The 18,343-nt window shown below is 35.7% G+C and overlaps 1 protein-coding gene across 1 annotated transcript in view; it reads right to left on the reverse strand.

Moving 5' to 3' along the window:
* Nucleotides 1–18,343, reverse strand: part of DISC1 (DISC1 scaffold protein) — a 688,592-nt gene that overhangs the window by 557,501 nt on the left and 112,748 nt on the right.

Genomic DNA, 18,343 nt, shown 5'->3' on the forward strand with positions numbered 1-18,343 from the left:
TATGTGAACTGCTGTATGAAAAGTGAATTTACTCTGTAAATCTTCACCCAAATCCTAATAAAAAAAAAAAAAATATGCATAATAAAAGTACACAGCAAGAAAAACTCCCTGAGGAAAAAAGTAGCATTGGAACTACCTGATAAGGAATTCAAAAGAATTATATTTCAGTATCTTCAATGGATTGAGAGAGAGAGATCAAGGAAAACACTAGCAAAATTAAGGAGAACACAGACAATACTCTAGAAAAATTCAAGAACACAATATAAGAACAAACTGATAAAATAAATGAAAAATTAAAAACCACACAATAACAGAAAAGAGAAGATTAATATTAAGATTTCAGAAATAGATAACACTTTGAAAGTGCATTGAAGTAAAACTGAATCAATGGAAGATAAAAGTAGTGAGACTGAAGACAAATCAGTCAATATTAATTTGTTAAGGGAACAATCAGAAAAAAACACTGAAAAAAATTACTAAAATTTAAGATTTATGTAAGAAACCATCAAGGAGGATAATATATGTATAATCAGCATTCCAGAACAGAAAGATTTGAAAAACATACCATGAAAATTGTTGAAGATATCTTGGAAGAAAACCTCCCTAATATTATGAAAGATGAAAAGATGTGCATTCAAGAAGCTCAACAAACTCAATATAGGATTGATTCCCCTTCCCCCCCCCCAAAAAAAAAAAAAAAATCAAGACAGATCATAATTCAAGTTTCCAGAACCAAACTCAAAGAAAGACTCCTGAAAGCAGCTTGGGAAAAATGCAAAATTAGCTAAAAATTGCAGCAAATAAGAACAAGCTCTATTTTTTCAGCAGAATCCATGCAGGTAAGAAGGCAATGGGATGACATATATTAAACTCTGAAAGAAAAAATTTCTTATCAAGAAATAAATACAACCAAAACTGTTTCTCAAATATGATGGTGACATTAGGACATTTATAGATAAACAGAATGTAAGCGATTTCGTAAAACTCTGACCAACCTTACAAGAGATGCTAAAGGAAGTACTTAGGACAGAGAACCAACAACAGTAGACAACAATCTGTGATAAATACACATGACAAGATTACCCAGAAACCAACTCAGATACAGAGGTATCCAGAGTAAAATAAACCTACGAAAGTGAAAACAGGGAACCAGAGATATTAATTTGTAAATGAGGACAACTACAATGCAAAAAGATGGAATAAATAGTGTAGGTACAGAATTTCCAAATATAGAGAAAGTCAAGACTGTTTGAAGATAGAATGTAGAGTTTTAAAAATTTCCATATAGAGAGAGAGTCAAGACAGTTTGAAGATAGAATGTAGAGTTTTAAATTTGAGAAGAAAATAATAAATCACAGGGTAATCTCAAAGAAAATTAATGAACTTTCTCATCAAATAAACAAAGGAAAGTCACAAATATTTAGGGAATACCAAAACAACATTAATAAAGGAAATGTTAAGAAATTCACAATCAAAATGAGCTCACCACAAAAAATTATATGGAACAAAGAAATTAGTAGCACCATGAAAAAAAAAATACATATAAAATGACACGAATAAAATTATACTTGATAATTACACTGAATTTAAATGGATTAAATGCACCAATCAAGAGACAGTTGCAGAATGTATAAGAAAACATGACCCATAACTATATTCTCTACAAGAGAGTCACCTCAGACACAAAGGCAAAAATAGACTAAAAATCAAAGGTTGGAAAAAATACATCAAGCAAATGGTAATCATAAAATAGCAGGCAAAAAAGGCAATATTAATTTCTGATAAAATAGACTTTAAGACAAAAATCACAATAAGAGACAAGGAAGGACATTATATGATGATTAAAGGAACAATTGAACAAGAGGACATAACCATAATAAATATGTATGAATCCAATGAAAGAGCTCCAAAATACGTAAATCAGACTTTAAAAGAATTGAAAAGACAAATAGATGACTTCGCAGTAATAGTAGGAGACATTAATAGATCACTATCAGTTAAAGATCGAAAAACTAGAAAGGAACTCAACAAAGACACAGAAGAACTAAATAATACAATCAACCACTTGACCTTATAGATATATAAGAGCACTTTACCCCGTAACAGCACCACATACATTCTTTTCCAGTGCGTATGGAACAGTTTTCAGAATAGACCATATGTTAGGCTGCAAAGCAAGCCCTTAATAAAGTTAAAAATACTGCAAAGTATTTTCTCAGAACACAATGCTATAAATTAGAAATGAACAATAGGAAGATCAAGGAAAACAAAGCCAACACATGAAAACTGAGTAACACCCTTCTTAGAAACTACTGGATAACAGAAGATATAAAAAATTGAATTAAAAAATTCCTTGAATCAAACAAGAATGAAAATACAACATACTATAAATCTCTGGGACACAGATAAAGTAGCACTCAGAGGACAAATTTTAACAATAAAATACACACATCAAAAAAGAAGAAAGAGCCTAAATCAACATCATAATTCAGTATCTCCAACAATTAGAACAAGAGTGTCAAAAAAAGAAGCCTACCTTCTCCAGAAAAAGGAAATAATAGATTAGAGTACAAATGAAATAGAAAACAGAAAAACAATAGAAAGACTAAACAAGAATAGAAGTTGATTCTTTGAAAAGATTAATAAAATTGACAAACCATTGGCAAGTTAAACAAGGAAAAAGAAGTAGAAAATGCAAATAACACAAATAAGAAATGAAATGGACAATTTCTCAACAAAACCAACTGAAATAAAAAGGATGATATCAGGATACTATGAAGAGCTATATGCCAACAAATTTGAAAGTCTAGAAAAAATGGACAGATTTCTAGAAAAACATGACCTATCTAAAGTAACACAGACTGAAATAGAAAATTGGAAAAAAAAAAATTCACAACAAAAGAAGAAATTGAACAGGTAATAAAAAACTACCAACAGAAAAAAAAGTCCTGGCCTAAATGGCTTCACTGGTGAATAATACAAAATATTCAGAGTACAGCTGGTACCAATTCTATTCAAAGTATTCCAGAATATAAAAAATGAAGGAAAACTCTCAAATTCTTCTTATGAAGGAAGCATAACCCTGATATCAAATCCAGGCAGAGACATCATTAGAAAAGAAAACTACAGACCAATATCCCTCATGAACATAGATACAAAAATTCTCAACAAAACCCTAGCCAGTAAACTCCAACAACATATCAAAAAAATAATACATCATGACCAAGTGGGATTCATACCAAGTATGCAAGGATGATTCAACATTAGAAAAATGATGAAAATAATCCATCACATAAATAAAATAAAGGAAAGGAATTGCATGATGATGTCAATTGACACAGAAAGGGCATTTGACAAAATCCAACATCTACTCCTGATGAAAACACTGAACAAAATAGAAACAGAAGGGAAATTCCTCAACATAATTAAGGGCAAATACACAAATCCAACAGCCAACGTTATTCTCAATGGGAAGACATTGAAAGCATTCCCCTTATGAACAGGTACCAGACAAATGTGTATTTTGTCACCACTCCTATTCAGTATTATATTGGAAGCCCTAGCAATAGAAATAAGGTAAGAAAGGGAAATAAAAGGTATCTAAATTGGCAAAGAAGTAAAACTATCCCTATTTGTTATCCCACGATCAGGTGACAGAATCTTATACACAGAAAATCCCAAAGACTCAGTAAGACAACTGTTGGAAATAATTGAAAGTTTCAGCAAAATGGCAGGGTATAAGATCAACAGACAAAAATCAATCATATTCCTTAACACTAATGAAGAGAACTCTGAAAAGGAAATAAGGAAAGCAATATTATTTATAATAACCACCCAAAGGATGAAGTGCTTGGGAATAAATCTAAACAGAGGCACAAAAGACCTATACAAAGAAAGCTATAAAACACTATTACAAGAAACCAAAAGTGACCAACATAAATGGCAGGATATAAGATATTCATGGATAGGAAGACTTATCATCATGAAAATATCAGAAGTAACCTAAGTTATCTAATAGAAGGCAATTTCATTGCAGATTCCATCATCTTTCTTTAAAGAAATGAAAAAAATAATTATCAACTTTATATGGAAAGGAAAGAGACCCCAGATACGTAAAGTACTATTAAAGTAGAAGAACAAAGAGGCCTCACACTCCATGATTTGAAAACCTACTACACAGCCACAGTCTTTAAAAAAGCCTGTTACGGGTACAATGACAGACACATAGACCACAGGAACAGAACTGAGGACCCAGAAGTGAATCCACCTACCTAGGGACAGCTGATCTTTGGCAAAAGGTAGAAACTTATTAAATGGGGAAGATATAGACTCTTTAATAAATGGTGCTGGAAAAACAAGATACCCATTTGCAGAAAAATGAAATAGGACTTATATCTCACACTATATATAAAAACAAGCTCATGTTGGATCAAAGATCTGAATGTAAAACCTAAAATCATAAATACCAACAAAGAAAAAATAGGGACACATTTATAGGCACTAATTCATGGTATAAATATACCATCAAACATAATAAAAATGCACAGAAGACAAAATAAATGACAGACCTCCTGAAAATCAGACACTTAGGCACATCAAAATATTTCAGCAGAAGAGTGAAAAGAGAACCCACAGACAGGGAAAAAAAAATTTGTCAATGACACATCAGACAAGAGGCTAGGAAACTTCAATACTTTAACAACAAAGAGAAAGAAAAATCCAATTAAAAAGTGGGCAGAGGACATGAACAGATACTTGACCAAAGAAGACTTTCAGGCAACTAACAAACACATAAATGCTCATGATCATTAGCCATTCCCAAACCAAAATCAAACCCATCAAGTTGATTACAACTCATAGCAACCCTATTGGACAGAAATGTAACTGCCCCATAGACTGCTTCATCTTTCTCCTACAGATTGGTTGGTAGGTTCAGACCACTGACCTGTTGGTTAGCAGCCCAATGTTTTAACTACAGCACCACCAGAGAGCTCCTTATTAGCCATCAGAGAGACACAAATCAAAACAACAAGGAGCTATCATTCACCACAGCACTAATAGCAAAGTTCAAAAAACAGTAAACAATAAATGCTGGTGAGAGTAGAATGAAACTGGAATCCTCATACAGTGCTGGTGGGATTGTAAAATGATGCACCCACTTTACAAAACAGTATGGTGCTTCCTTAAAAAGCTGGAAATAGAAATACTATATAACCCAGCAATCCCACTACAGAGTTATATATCCTACATAAATAAGAGCTATGAGATGAACATACTCATGTTCATTGCAGCATTATACACAATGGCAAAAAAAAAAAAAAAAAAAAGAGACAATGTAAATGCCCATCAATGGAAGAACAGATCAACAAACTAAAGAACAATGATGAATATACGAAACATCTCATAACAGCCATGAACCATTATGCTAAATGAAATTAAGCACACAAAAAGACAAATATTGTATGAAATCACTATTGCCAAAAGCCAATAAAAAGGTTTCACAGGAAAAGTAATATTCTTTGATAGTTACTAGGGGTAGGATGGGAAGGGAAGGTAATCCACTAAATAGAAATAAAAAAAGAAGACAGGAAGTAGAACAGGAGCTCATAAAGGATTTAGATAAATGGCCAGAAGTTAGCAAGAAGACAAGAAAAGAACAAAATCATGAATGCAAAGGGGAGAGGTTTTAGAATGAATCTGGTCAAAAGTTCTAGAGACACTGTTGTGAAATGGAGCTAAATAAGAATTGAAAACTATCTTTTGAATGTAACAAATAGAAAATGATTACTGACTTGGTAGAGATTTGGGGAGGGACAAATACAAATCATATTACAGTGGGCTCAGAAAGTCAGTGGGATATAAAAGCACGGTATATAGATAACTGTTGTGAGGAAAAGGAGAACAATAATAGCTCGTAAAACAAGCCAACAGTTTACAGTGACTTAATGCATGTTTAATAAAAGCTGTACTTTTATGAGAGAGATAGTGTTGTTGTTGTTATGTGCCGGTGAGTCAGACCTGACTCATGGCAACCCCTCCTTGGGTTTCCGAGGGGATATCACTACGGAAGTGATACCTTCCTTCCAAGGAGTGGCTGGTGGGTTTGAACCGCCAGCCTTCTGGTTAGCAGTCGATGCCTTAAGCACTATGCTACCAGACCTTCTAGAGAGAGATACTAGGCTGAATCAAATGGAATTGTTGCTTTTATAGGTCACAGACAAATTTAAGATATTTCACATGGTTTAACTTAACATAGTTGAATGAGAATGCATTTATTTCAAGGAGCTCTAGAGGTATAATGGCTAAGACACTTGGCTACTAACCAAAAAGTTGGTGGTTCGAACCCACCAGCTGTTCCATGGAAGAAGATGAGGCAGTCTGCTTCTGTAAAGATTTACAGCCTCAGGAACCCAATGGGCATCACTATGAGTGAGAATCAACTCAATAGCACTGAGTTTTATGATTTGGGGGTGGGGCAGGCTTTATTTCAGTCAACCACGCTCTACGAGCAACTCAGACAAGATCACAACAAAACTACTGCTCTCCATCCAAATCACATATAAACCAAAAACCAAATTCACGGCTGTCCAGTAGGATCTGACTCATAGTGACCCCTCCTTGGGTTTCTGAGGCAGCATCACTGTGGAAGTAGATTGCCCAACCTTCTTTCCAAGGATTGGCTGGTGGGTAAATAATAATAGAAGATATTTTTCAGGTTCAAGGAGCTCTGGTAGCATAACGCATAAGGCATCTGATTGCTAACCAGAAGGTTGGTAGTTCAAACCTACCAGCCACTCCATGGAAACAAGACTAGACAATCTATTTCCATAAAGATTTACCACCTCAGAAACCTAATGGGGGTGGGTATGAGTTGCAACCAACTCAATGGCAGTGGGTTGGGTTTGGTTTGCTTTTCCGGGCTCATACTTCGGAAGCAGAAGTGCTAGTTCTTAGTGTGCTAGTTCAGATCATGGGCTCTGGAGCCTTAGAGCCAGGGTTTAGATGCTAGCTGAGACACTCAGTATGGTTTGGGCAAGTCATTTACCCTCTCCTGAGCCTTAATGTCTCATCTTCAATATACATATTAATACAAGTATATAGATATAGATAATATTAATAATGATACATATATATATATATATATATAATATACATAAATCAAATTTGAAAAAAAAAAATAACTCTGCCATCAAGTCAATTCCAAGACACATTGTTTTCATTGTTAGGTGCTGTTGAGTCAGCTCCAATTCATAGCCATCCTATGTACAACAAAATGAAAAAATGCCCAGTCAGGTGCCAGCCTCACAATCCTTGCTATACCTGAGCCCATCATAGCAGCAACTGTATCACTCCATCTTATTCAGGGTCTTCCCCTTTTTCACTAACCCTCCACTTTACCAAGGGAATTGTCCCTTCTGATAACATGACCAAAGTAGGTCAGAAAAAGCCTGGCCATTCTCACTTCCAAGAAGCATTCCAGCCACACTTCTTCCAGGACAGATTTGTTCATTCTTTTAGCAGTCCATGGTGCTTTCAGTATTCTTCACCAGCACCACAACTCAAAGGCTCTTCTTCAGTCTTCCTTATTCACTGTCCAGCTCTCATATGCATATGAGGCAATTGAAAATATCATGGCTTGGGTTAGTGTTCTGGTTACCTAATGCCGCTCTAACAGGAATATACCACAAATGAGATGGCCTTAACAAACAGGAGTTTATTCTCTTACAGTTTGGAGGCTTTAAGTCCAAGTTGGAAGTGTCAAGCTCTAGGGGCTGGGTGAAAGCTCCTCAGCCTTGGGCTTCAGCTCTGCCTTCAGCTCCCAGCCCATTGAAGCTAGAGGCTTTTCTTCACTCAGGCAGCTTTTACCTGCTGAGGCTGCCAAGCCCAAGGTTGATAAATAAAAAGGCACAGTCCCGATGTTACCAAACCACATTGCAGGCTATTAATTCAAGTCCATTGTAAGTCCCCAGGTCAGCAGAACATGGCAGGCTGCTGAACAACGACACAGCTACATGCAGGGTTCAAACGTGCCACAAACTAGAGACCATTCTTTGCTTCTTATATATGAGAAGCAGACCACATCCCAAGGGCAGCTATTCAGCCACTTGTGGTAGATTCCACCATGGAATTGACTGCCAGTCTCATCATGGGGAATAACGACCAACAGCAGCCCAGCCACTCAACCAGGCCCAGCCAAGTTGACACACAAACATACCACCACAGTTAGGCACACCTTAGTCTTCAAGGAGATATCTTTGCTCTTCAGTGCTTTAAAGAGGTCTTTTGCAGCAGATTTGCTAAGTGCAATAAATACATTGTCTCATTTCTTGATTGTTGCTTCCATTGGTGTTGATTGTGGAACCGAGTAATACAAAGTCTTTGACAACTTCAACCTTCTCTCCATTTATTGTGATTCTGCTTATTGGTCCAGTTGTTAGGATTTTCATTTTCTTTATGTTGAAGTGTAATCAGTACTGCAGACTAGAGTCTTTAATCTTCATCAGTCAATGCTTCAAATCATCTTCACTTTCAGCAAGCAAGATTGCATCCTCTGCATATGTTGTTGTTATATGCCATCAAGTCAGACCCAACCCATAGCAACCCCTCCTTGGGTTTCCAAAGCAGTATCACTACAGAAGTAGATTGCCCCATCTTCCTTCTGAGGAGTGGCTGGTTCTGGTAGTGTAGTGACTAAGGCACTTGACTGCTAACCAGAAGGCTGGCAGTTCCTCTGCATATAGCAGGTTGTTAATGAGTCTTCCTCCAATCCTGATGCCATGTTTTTCTCCATATAGTCCAGCTTCTCAGATTATTTCTTCAGCATACAGATTGAATAAGTATGGTGAAAGAATACAACCCTGACACACTCCCTTCCTGATTTTACACCATGCAGTAACCCCTTGTTCTGTTCCAACGAGTCTATGTACAGGTTCCTCATGAGCACAATTAAGTGTTCTAGAATTCCCATTCTCCTCAATGCTATCCACAATTTTTTATGATGCACATAGTCAAATGCTTTTTCATAGTCAATAAAACACATGTAAACATCTTTCTTGTACTCTTTGCTTTCAGCCAAGATCCATCTGACATCAGCAATGATACCCCTCTTTCCATGTTCTCTTCTGAATCCAGCTTGCATTTCTGGAAATTCCCTGTAAATATATTGCTGCAACCATTTTTGAATTATCTTCTGCAAGATTTTACTTCCATGTGATATTAATAAACTGTTCAAAATTTCCACATTCTGTGTGATCACCTTTCTTTGGAATGGGTACAAATATGAATCTCTTCCAGTCAGTTGGCCAGGTAGCCATTTTCCAAATCTCTTGGCGTAGATGAGTAAGTACCTTCAGCACAGTATCTGTTTATTGAAACATCTCAGTCGGTTTCCTGTCAATTTCTGGAGTGTTATTTATTACCCATTTCTTTAGTGAAGCTTGGACATCTTCCTTCAGTACCATTGGTTCTTAATCATGTGTCACCTCTTGAAATGGATGTCATCTCAATCATTTCTTTTTGGTACAATGACTGTATTCTTTCCATATTCTCTTGATGTTTCCTGCATCATTCAATATTTTGTCCATAAAATCTTTCAATATTGCAACTTGAGGCTTGAATTTTTTCTTCAGTTCTTTAAGCTCGAGAAATGCTGAGAGTGTTCTTCCCTTTTCATTTTCTAACTCCAGATATTTGCACATTTTCATAATAATAATTGACTTTGTCTTCTTGAGTTGCTCTTTGAAATTTTCTGTTCAGCTCTTTTATCTTGTCATTTCTTCCATTTGTTTTTGCTACTTTCCATTCAAGAGCAAGCTTCAGAGTCTCTTCTGACATCCATTTTGGTCTTTTCTTCCTTTCCTGTCTGTTTAATGACATTTTGCTTTATTTAGAGGAGCTCTGGGGATGTAATGTCTAAGGCATCTGACTTTTAACCAGAAGGCTCATGATTCAAACCCACCAGACACTCCTCAGAAGGAAGATTGGCCAATCTACTTCCATAGAGATTCCTCCTCAGAAACCCAAGGAGGGGTCACTATGAGTCATAATCATCTCGAGAGCAGTAAATTTGGTTTTTCTTTTCTTTTCTTTCTTCATGGATGATGTTCTTGATGTCATCCCACAATTCATCTGGCTTTTGGTCATTGGTGTTCAATGCATCAATCTCGTCTTTAGATGATCACTAAATTCAGGAGGATATAATCAGGGTCATATTTTGTCTCTCATGGACTTGTTTTAATTGTCTTCAACTTCAACTTGAACATGCATGTGAGCAGTTGATGGTCTGTTTCACAGTCAGCTCCTAGCCTTGTTTTGAGCATAGACATTGAGCCTCTCCATCACCTCTTTCTACAGATGTAGTCGATCTGATTCTTGTGTATTCCATCTAGTGAGGTCCATGTGTATAACTGCAATTTATGTTGTTGAAAACAAGGTATTTGCAATGAATAAGTCATTGGTCTTGCAAAATTTTATCACACAATCTCCAGTGTCATTTCTATCACCAAGTCCATATTTTCCAAATATGGATGATTCCTCTTTGTTTCCAACTTTGACGTTCCAATCAACAGTAATAAACAACATATCTTGATTGCATGTTTGGTCAATTTCATACTGCAAAGTTGGTAAAAATCTTCTATTTCTTCATCTTTATCTTTGGTGGTTGGTGTGTAAGTTTGAGTAACAGTAGTATTAGCTGGTCTTCCTTGTTGGCATATGATATTTCCCTATTACCGAGAGCATTATACTTCAGGATAGATCTTGAAACATTCTTTGTGATGATAAATGCCACACCATTCCTCTTCAATTTGTCATTCTCAGCATAATAGATCATATGACCAGTCCATTTCAGCTCACTAATGCCTAGGATATCAATCTTTACATGTTCCATTTCATTTTTGAAAACTTCCAATTTTTCTAGATTCATACTTCATATATTCCACATTCTGATTATTACTGGAGGTTTGCAGCTGTTTCTTCCCATTTTGAGTTATGCCTCTTCACCATTAGCTGTATCTTATATGGCCACTTGAAAGCTTTTAAGACCCCAGTCACTACTCACCAAAGTATGTTGTGGAACAAGATTTTTATGTATTTTATTGTGTCAATTGAGTCTGGTGTCCCCCAGTACTATGGTCCTGTGTCAGTTCTTGATCATATGCTACCTCCTGAAATATCTGGACATCAAGCAATTCTTTTTTATACAATGACTCAGTGTATTTCTTCCATCTGCTTTTGATGCTTCTTACATCATTATTTTTTGCCCATAGAATCCTTCAATATTGCAACTTGAGGGCTGAATATTTTCTTCAGTTTTTTTAGCTTAAGAAATGCTGAGTGTGTTTTTCCCTCTTGGTTTTCTAACTCCAGATATTTTCACATTTCATTATGATACTTTACTTTGTCTTCTTGAGTCACATTTTGAAATCTGCTGTTCAGTTCTATTTCAGCATTTCTTTCCTTCACTTTAGCTACTCTACATTCAAAAACAAGTTTCAGAGTCTCTTCTGACATCCATGTTGGTCTTTTATTCCTTTCCTATCTTTTTAATGATGATTTTCTTTCTTCATGTATGATGGTCTTGATGTTATCCCACAACTCATCTGTTCTTCAGTCATTGGTGTTCAATGCATCAAATCTATTCTTCAGATGGTCTCTAAATTCAGGTGAGATGTAATCAAGGTCATATTTTGGCTCTTGTTGGCTTATTTCAATTTTCTTTTGCTTAAACTTGAACCAACTGATGGTCTGTTCCACAGTCAACTTGTGGCCTTATTTTGACTGATGATATTGAGCTTCTCCATCACCTCTTTCCACAGATACAGTTGATCTGATTTCTGTATATTTCATCTGGCATGGTCCATGTGTATAGTTCCCATTTATGTTGCTGAAAAAAAAGATATTTGCAATAAGTAAGTCATTGGTCTTGCAAAGTTCTATCATTCAATCTCCAGTGTCATTTCTATACTCAGGCCATATTTTCCAACTACCAATTATTCTTCTGCTCTCAACTTTTGCATTCCAGTCACCAGTAATAACTGCATGTTCAGTCAATTTCAGACTGCAGAAATTGGTTAAAAAAAAAAAAAAACCTTCAATTTCTTCATCTTTGGCTTCAGTAGTTCATTTGTAAATTTGAAGAACAGTAGTATTAATTGGTCTTTCTTGTAGGCATAGGAATATTATCCTAGTACTGACATCATTGTACTATAGGATAGATCTTGAGATGTTCATTTTGATGATGAATGCAATGCTATTCCTCTTCAGTTGTCATCCCAGTAGAGTAGATCATATGATTGTCTGATTCAAAATCGCCAATACCATCCATTTCAACTTACTAATACCTAGGATATTGATCTTTATCCATTCCATTTCATTTTTGACAGCTCCAGTTTTCCTAGATTCATACTTAGTATACTCCATATTCTGACTATTAATTAATATTTGCACTATTTCTTCCCATTTTGAGCCATGCTCCATCATCAAGTGAAGGTCCCAACAGTTTTACTCCATCCACATCATTATGCTCAACTCTGGGGAGGCAGCTCTTTTTCAGTTGTACTCTGAGTGCCTTCGAACATGAGGGCCTCATCTTCAGGCACTACATCAGTGTTTCATGTCAATTCATAAAGTTTTCTAGTAATATATCAGACCGTGTTTCACTGTTTTTCATATAAAGTTTTCATTGGCCAGTTTTTTCAGAAGCAGATGGCCCTGTCCTTCTCCACTGTCTTAGTCTGGAAGCTCCACTGAAACCTGTCCACAATGGATGACCCTGCTGGTATTTGAAATACTGTTGGCATAGCTTCCAGTCTCATGGTAATGTACAAGCCACCACAGTATAACAAACTGACAGATGAGTGATGAGTCATGGCTATAGATTATATGAACATAGATACATTTTATATGAATATCATATAGTTAATGAGTTCCTTTTACTTGGATCCACAATCTCTATGGAAGCAGCAGTCAAGAAATAAAAATGACATATTGCATAGGACAAATATCCTGCAAAGAGATCTCTTTAAAGTGTTAAAAAAAAGGGGGGGGCACAGATATCACTTTGAAGACTACCATGCACCTGTCCCAAGCCATGATATTTTCAATCACCTCATAAGCATGTGAAAGCTGGATATTGAATAAGGAAAACAAAAAGAAGAATTGATGCCTTTGAATTTGGTACTGGTAAAGAATATTAAATATATCCTGATTGCCAGAAGAATGACCAAATCTATCTTGGAAGAAGTATAGCCAGAATTCTTCTTAGAAGCAAGAATAGCAAGACTTCATCTCACATACTTTGCACATGTTATCAAGAGGGATCAGTCACTGGCAAAGAACATCATGCTTGGTAAAAGAGAGGGTCAGCAAAAAAAGAAGACCCTCAACAAGATGAATTGACATGGTGGCTGTAACTGTGAGCTCAAACATAGCAACTATTGTGAGGATGGCGCAGGACCAGGCCATGTTCCATTCTGTTTTACAAAGGGTCACTATCAGTCAGAATAGGCCTGAGGGCACCTAACAACAACATATCTACAGACATTAATATTCATTAATACATATAACATACAGATGATTTGGAAATGGATTTTAATGTCCATATTGATACAGATGCTAATAGGAGCTCCAATTCCATAGTGGATAAGGCATTTGGCTGCTAACCACAAGGTCAGCAGTTCAAACTCACTAGCCTCTCCATGGAAGGAAGATAAGGCAATGTACTTCCATAAGATAGACAGCCTCAGAAGCCCAATGGAAGTCGCTATGAGTTGGAATTAACTCTATGGCAGTGAGCTTGCTTTGAGAATTATTATAAGGAGCTCTGGTGGTGTAGTGGTGAATGCATTTGGCTGATAATCAGAAGACTAGTGGTTTGAACCCACCAGTTGCTCCATGGAAGAAAGGCGAAGCAATCTGTTTCCATAAAGATTTATAGCCTTGGAAACCCAATGGGAGTAGCTATGGGTCAGAATCAACTCAATGTTGGTGAGTTTGAGTTTGAGAATTATCATAAAGATTAATTGAGTTATTTCTTTATGCATTTAAAATTGTTGTACACGTGTTTGTTAAATAAATAGAAACACAATAAATGACTAGATGCTAAAAAAGAAGAATTATATACCAAGAATTATATACCTATATACCTAGCAAAATTGTCCCTCAAATATGATGGTGAAATTAGAAAATTTCCAGATAAGCAGAAATTAAGAGAATTTGTTAAAGCCACACCAGCCTTACAAGAGATGCTAAAGGGAGTCCTGCGGACATAGAACTAACAACAGCAAAATACAACTGACCATTAACACACATGATGACATAACCCTGAAATCAACCAGTTATGGAAGTATCCAAAGTAAATAAGCCTGCAAGATTGTAAACAGGAAACCAGAGACATCAATTGACAAATAAGGACAACTACAAATCAAAAAGAGGGAAAAAACTGTGTAGTTTCAGAACTTCTGAATGGTAGAGGAGTCAAGACAACTGCAAGGTAGAATGGACTGTTCTAAACTTGGGTAGAAAATTATAAATCACAGGGTAACCTCAAAGAAAAATAATAAAATTAAAAAAAAAAAGTAGACAAGCACAAATATTTAGCAAATACTAAAACAACAGCAACAAAGGAAGTGATGACACGATTCATAAATTTTAAAAAAAGCACATAACAAAATGACAGCTACAAATTCATACTTGTTGATAATTATATTGAATGTCAATGGATTAAATGCACCATTCAAGAGATGGAGAGTTGCAGCCTGGATAAGAAAACACAATCCATCAATAGGCTGTCTACAAGAGACACACCCTAGAGAGAAAGACAAAAATAGACTAAAAATCAAAGGTTGGAAAAAGATATGTCAAACAAATGGCAATCATAAAGAGAGGGAGTGCCAATATTAATTTCTGATAAAATTGATTTTAAAACAAAAACTACCATAAGAGACAAGGACATTATATAATGATTAAAGTATAGATTGAACAAGAGGACACAACAATAATAAATATCTATGCACTCAATGAAAGAGCCTCAAAATACATAAACCAGACTCTAACAGAACTGAAAAGACAAATAGGTGACTCCACAGTCAGAGTAGAAGACTTTAAAACACCACTTTCAATCATGGATAGAAATGGAAAGAAACTCAACAAAGATGCAGAAGAACTAAACAATATAATCCACTCACTTGACCTTATAGACATCTACAGAGCACTTCACCCAACAAGAGCATAATACACATTCTTGTCCAGTGCACATGGAACATTCTCCAGGATAGATCATATATTAGGCCACAAAGCAAGACTCAATAAATTTAAAAACATTGCAATCCTGTACATCATCTTCTCAGATAACAATGCTGTAAAAGGAGAACTCAACAATAGGAAGATGAACAGAAAATGACCAAATACATGGAAAGTGAATAACACCTTCCATGAAAATGACTGGGTTTTAGGAGAAATAAAAAATGAAATTTAAAAATTCCTTAAATCAAACAAGAGTGGAAACAACATACCAAAATCTTTGGGAGACAGCAAAAGCAGCAATCACAGGCCAATTTATAGCAATAAATGCACACATAAAAAAAGAAGAAAGAGCCAAAATCAACACCTTAACCCAAAATCTCCAACAACTGGAAAAAGAGCAGCAAAAAAAAAAAGCCTACAGTCACCAGAAGAAAAGAAATAATCATGATTCGAGCAGAAATAAATAAAACAGAAAATAGAAAGATAATAGAAAAAATCAACAAGACTAGACGTTGGTTCTTTGAAAAGATGAATAAAATTGACAAACCACTGGCAAATTTAACAAAGGAAAGAGGGAGTGAATACAAGTAACATGAATAAGAAATGAATTGGGTGACACCACAACAGAACCAACTGAAATTAAAAGGATAATATCAGGATACTCTGAAGAACTATACTCCAAAAAATTTGAAAATCTAGAAGAAATGGACAGATTTCTAGAAACATACTACTAACCTAAACTAACAGAGGCCGAGGTGGAAAATTTGAACAGATCCATAGCAAAAGAAGAAATTGAACAGGTGAGAAAAACAATTACAAAACAAAAAAACCCTGGCCCAGATGGATTCACTGGAGAATTCTACTGAACATTCAGAGAAGAATGGACACCAATCCTACTCAAACTATTCCAGACCATAGAAAAGGATGGAATCCTCCAAAATTTATTTTATGAAACAAGCATAACCTTGATACTGAAACCAGGCAAAGACATCACTAAAAGAGAAAACTACAGACCAATATCCCTCATAAATACAGATGCAAAAATCTTCAACCAAATCCTAGCCAATAGACTCCAACAACATATCAAAATAAATAAATACATTGTGAACAAGTGTGGTTCATACCAGGTATGCAAGAATGGTTCAACATTTAAAAAACAAACAACATCATCCATCACATAAATAAAACAAAAGAAAAGAACAACATGATCATATTAATCAAAGCAGAAAAGGCATTTGATAAAATCCAATACCCATTCCTGCTAAAAATTTTCACCAAAATAAGAATACAAGAGAAAATCATCAATATAATAAAGGATACATATGCAAAACCAACAGCCAATATTATTCTCAATGGAAACTGAAACCATCCCTCCTGCAAACAGGAACCAGACACAGATGCCCTCTATCACCACTTCTATTCAACATTGTATTGGAAGTCCTAGCCAAGGCAATAAGGCAAGAAAGGGAAATCAAAGGCATCCAAATTGGTAAGAAAGAAGTAAAACTATCCCTATTTGCTGATGATATGATCCTATGCCTAGAAAACTCAGAGACTCAGCAAAAAATCTACTGGAACTAATTGAGAGAATTAGCATAATGGCAGGACAGGATACAACAATCAACTGGATTCTTCTACACCATCAAAGAGATAGCTGATAAGGAAATCAATACCATTTACAATAGTTACCAAAAAAAATAAAATAGTTGGGAATAAATGTCACTACAAAGAATACTACAAATCACTACTCCAAGAAACCATAAGCAATCACATAAATGGAAGAACATACCATGCATTGGGCAAATCTGTTGCAAAAGATCTCTTTCAAGTGCTGAAGAGCAAAGTTATCTCCTTGAAGACTAAGTTGTGCCTAACCCAAGTCATGAGATTTTCAATCATCTCATATCCATGTGAAAACTAGACAATGAATAAGGAAGACTGAAGAAGAGTTGATGCTTTTGAGTTGTGGTGTTGGTGAAGAATGCTGAAGGTACAATCACTAACTTTGTACATAAAGGAAAGAGACCTCAAATAAGAAAAGCACTATTGAAGAAGAGGGACAAAGTAGGAGGTCTCACATTCCTGGATCTAAAAACCTACTATGCAGTCACAGTAGTCAAAACAGCCTGGTACTGGCACAACAATAGACACATAGACCAGCAGAACAGAACTGAGAACCCAGAAATAGATGCTTTGACCTATGGTCAGCTGATTTTTGACAAAGGGCTGAAATACATTAAATGAGGAAGAGATGGTCTCTTTGACAAATGATGCTGGCAAAACTAGATATCCATTTGCAGAAAAAATGAAACAAGATCCATACCTCACATCATACAAAAACTAACTCCAGATGGATGAAAGACTATGTAAAACCTAAAACTATAAAGTTCCTCAAGGAAAAAATAGGGGCAAATTTAGAAGCTCTCATTTATGGTATAAATAGACTTTCAAGCATACACCAAAATGCACAAACAGCTGAAGATAAACTAGATGAGTGGGACCTTCTAAAATTTAATTTTTATGTGTTTCCAAAGACTTCTACAAAAGAGGGAAAAGAGAACCTATAGATTGGGAGAACATATTTGTCAATGACATACCTGACAAGGGACTTATCTCTAAAATTGATAGAAAACTCTAACACCACAACAAAAATATTAACAATCCAATTAAAAAATGGGCAGAAGACATGAATAGACACTTCACCAAAGAGGATATTCAAGTGGTCAGCAAATACATGAAGAAATGCTCATGATCTTTAGCCACTAGAGAGATGCAGATCAAAACGAGATACTATCTCACCCCAGCACTAATGGCAAAGTTCAACAAGACAGAAAATAACAAATGCTGGCGAGGATATGGACAGATTGGGACTCTCATACACTGCTGATGGGACTGCCAAATGATACAAGCACTGTGGAAAACATGATGATTTCTTAAAAAGTTGGAATTAGAAATACCATTTGATCCAGCAATCCCATTACTAGGTATATATCCTAAAGAAGTGAGAGCCAGGATAAGAACAGATATATGCACACCCATGTTCATTGTAGCACAATTTACAATAGCAAAAAGATGGAAACAACCTAGGTGCCCATCAACA

Source organism: Orycteropus afer, unplaced genomic scaffold (genome assembly GCF_000298275.1).
Source record: "Orycteropus afer afer isolate SDZICR_OR568_19922 unplaced genomic scaffold, OryAfe1.0 scaffold00050, whole genome shotgun sequence".
Classification (NCBI taxonomy): domain Eukaryota; kingdom Metazoa; phylum Chordata; class Mammalia; order Tubulidentata; family Orycteropodidae; genus Orycteropus; species Orycteropus afer.